Raw genomic sequence first — 4,165 nt, forward strand, 5'->3', positions numbered from 1 at the left:
GACGCAGCTCAGAAGACAAATTATTGATTTCTCTACTGACCTGATGGAAAAATAATCAAGTCATTATTGTTCTGATTCAAGTATCAGAACTGGTGCTAACCATGTACACCATTCACGCTGCAGTAGATGCTAACTTCGGTAATGAGCAGTTTCTAAATTAGCCTGGAAGGAGATGACTTGTGATCTTTTTCAGAATTTATACATGACTGACATGACAGAAACAGAGTCACTCTACCATCCTTCAAATGGACAGTTATCTGATGCAGAAATTATGCAGATTAAAAAGTGTAAAACTATAGCTCTTGTGCAAATTGTTTTTGCACAAAAATTTAGACTTGAATTGTTTTAGATGGTAAAAACTGTGCTCTTAGTGTCCTTTTTATGGGTAGTGTTTGTGTTTCTTGAAACTAAGAGCACTGTATGGTGAGAGCACTCAGGACTAGACAGCTGTCTGCTGTGGCAGACAATATTATGACTACTCACAAGTACTTTTCAAAATCTCTCTTTAAAAGAAGAAGAAAGAAACGTACGTTTAATTACATTTTTTTATTCACAGTTTTTTTTTCTTTTTTAGTTGTAAAATTAGTAAGAAATAACATTAAAAAATAAAACAAAAAGATACAAGATTGCAACAAATTACAAGTACTTCACACCAGTACTTAGATATATTCAGCATAAAAATACTAACATTATATTCTACAATAGATTCCTGTAAGAGAGTGAAATAACTGTGAGTGAATATTTCTTTGTAGTTCCCTTTAGAAATGCCCAAATAGTAGGATTTTACTATGTGGTTTTCTTACAAAAAGTCACAGACGGAGCCTAATCTCCCGTCCTAACTGTTTAGTTCAGCTGGTTGCCTCGGGTGTTGTATTAAATCATTCATCAGTTTCTAAATTTGCTAGCTACTGTAACCCATGGCAGAGCAACTGGAAGCTTTGTCTTTTCCATTTGGGTCAGAGTGAAGCCCTCTCTTGCATAAGCTCAGTCCTGTACAGCAAATTCTTATGCAAGGGGAACAACCTTCAGCATCTCTGTGAGAAGGAAAGCAATATAGTTGGATTTATTGTTAAGATCTTTTAGCTGAGTAGGAATTGCACCCTTCTTAGGTCACCTAGAGTACTTCTCTAAGTTTGACAATTGATTTGTCTGTAATATCTGAGGGTATAAAAGGAGACGGAATAAACAGGTAAAAGAGATGTGCTGCAGGATGAGTCAAAGCCCTACAGTTGCATAAGTGCATTAGCAGATAGAGGCCTTGGGACGCCACAAAGAAAGCAGCAGGCTCTATTGTGATCTGTAAAAGCCTGATTCTACCCCCGACTCCATTTAGAGTTAGCGACAACCCAAATACTAACTGTATTTTCAAGATTTCTGCTTGTAGATTACTTTATTTATCTGTTGGGATAAAGTTCTGGTCATGCCAACAGCCATGCAGATAAACAACAAATATAAACAAAGTCTAATTTTCAAATACTTTTTTCCTTGAAAACAGCTTTTAACAGGGATGATTTAATTATTCTAATCGGTCTTCCTCACAGCTTCCTGTAACTTGTGAAGTTGCGTGTATAAATTAATATAGCCTGCAAGCCTGTATAATTAACTAAACCATCTACTTTGATTTATTTATTGAGAGAAGCCATAAACTGTTTCCTTAGGACAACTTGGAGCAAATAAGCACGGAAGCTTCATCTGATCTATATCCTATATTGTCTGTTAAGCACTTTACTCATATTTAAAAAATGAACCAACTAGCCCATGTGTTGCATCATTCTGCCACATTCTGCCACCATTCTTTAGATTCTTGTAGCATATTTATTATTTGCTTTACCAAGACCAATTATTTAGAGTTTATAGGTAACCTATATGTCTTTCTTTGACCATTCTCTATTAAAGTATTTTTTAATTGTATTCACAAAAAAAAAATTGTGTGTTACAAACAATCCTGACAAAAAATAAGCTAATTTATCAAAAACATTATTCCAAAAGTACTAAATTCTATTATGGTTTTCACCCATAATAATCTTGCTAAACTCGATTCAACTGAGGATGAAATATTTAGCCAGTCCGACTTTCCTTTCACATGTCAAATAAAACCAAACCTTTTAAATGTAGTATTCTACTCCTCGTCAGAGGAGGCACTGCATAATTTACATTTACTGCTGGAGAAGCCAAGACAAACAATGAACAAGAAAACCTAATCATCTGTTGGTTAATGCAGGGCAACTTCCATTTCCATTGGTTGTGTTTACCCACAATGCCTTGCATTGTAGTCCACTTCCTGCATTTAATTCACTTGAAGTGAACAGAGACCTACATTTTTTAGGAGGACCAGAGTTCACTTCTTTGATGTGCATCTGTATTTGATTGTAAATTCACAAATAAACCAGACTTTCCTAGCAAACAAACTACAGTAGGGCTTTAGAGTTCTGTCCAAAAGGGCATTCTAGCACAATTTTATTGTTCTCACTCAAATATCATCGTAAGCCACAGTTTTACTAATCTCTAACACAAACTCCATCATTTCGCAGACTTTGTTTACCTGTGAGCACAGGCTTTCAAAATGCAACACCTGGATTATCAATCGCTCTCACTCATTTCGTACCTGTGCAAGCTCAAATGTAAAATCAGTTCAATCATGTATCAGAAAAAAAAGTCTTAGGTGAATGTTATACAAACATTAGGTAAAAAGATGCAAAAGTAAGAAAGCTGAGGAAGAATAGCATGAGGAGGCCTATTAGGTGATGGGGGTCTTTCAGGACAAGGAAGAGGCAAGCAAATGTTTCAAGAGCCCCTAACCAGAAGCGAGAAGCAGAGTAGTTTCACTGTATTCTGCTTGTTTATTATTTATTTATTTATTTTTTGTTAGTTCAACCTTTGTTGAACTACCTTGCAGCAATAAATACTTGTTTATTACAACTTTGCATCTGTGTACAGATTTTTGTTTCTCACATATGAAATTACTAGGCTTGCTACACAAAATAACCTTTGTGTTGCAAATACTTACAGTGGTGTAAATGCTATTCTGTGACAAAAGAAACCACACACTGCATACAAAACTTAACAGGTATAACCAGCAGGCTGTGTGAAGGCAAAGAAAATGTGTTTTTGTCAGTAAATGTGACTCAGACGTCCAAGCACAGTTTTTACTACTGTACACCATAACAACAGGAAAGACACACTTACACATACAGTAGAATAATTTCTACACATTTCCTGTATATCTCCACAGTTACAAAACCAAGAATATCAACTCATTTTAGTAATTAACTACAAGATTAAAGTACAAGATTAGAGTGGGACCATGATTACTTCCTGTGGAGTGTACAGAAAGGACTAGTAATCCTGGGTGGAGCTGGCTTTGATAAATCTCACTATGAGGGACTAAGAGGCTCTGTTAATTGATGGCAGGGAATTATGCACGAAATGTAGTGTCACAGCGAGTCCATATGGAGTGAGAGAGAACGTAGACATCAGTGACAGCAGCTTAATGTTCTCTGTGTTAGAGAAAGAGCATGTCAGCTGTTTAAAGACTATGACTCAATCTGCTGTGGAGAGCATGTATGTGTACTGTATATACAATGGCTTTAACATATAGCTTGTGTAGTTTCATGAATTTCAAGCATGATTAATTATCTTCTCCTTAAAAACATGACTGCGTGGTAGACTCAACAGCCCTTCAGCAGCTGTAGCCACCCATCCCCAGCATATAGCCGCCTTATCCAGCAGTAATTGATTTGTTTGAAATCAAGCATGAGGAAAAGGAGGCCTGCTGGTGACGTGTCTTTGGACAAAAGAAGCATTAGTTGGGATTAATCTGGATTAACAAGAAGAAATTCTGATGGACAGGAAATAAAAAAAGAAAAAAATAATCCCTCCACCCCACAGGCTCACTGTACTCTTCTTACCCAAAGGCTATATGTGTTTATGTGGCATTTTGTTGGTGCCAACTGATAGGGGGAGTTAATTAGGCTGTATTTATGTTGGTATGTACTTCCATGTGTGGTCCAGTCAGTGTATATTGTTGTGTGTTTGTGTCTCAATATGTTTCAGTATGTTTATGTTGACAGTGAGACAGGAAGAGTTTATATGGCTTCTTTCTGGTTCTGCATCCCATCCCACTATCTAAATGTTGAGTCAGTCTGACCACTTAAGTCCTGTTGCA

This window comes from Melanotaenia boesemani, chromosome 3 (genome assembly GCF_017639745.1).
Source record: "Melanotaenia boesemani isolate fMelBoe1 chromosome 3, fMelBoe1.pri, whole genome shotgun sequence".
In the NCBI taxonomy this organism is placed as follows: Eukaryota; Metazoa; Chordata; class Actinopteri; order Atheriniformes; family Melanotaeniidae; genus Melanotaenia; species Melanotaenia boesemani.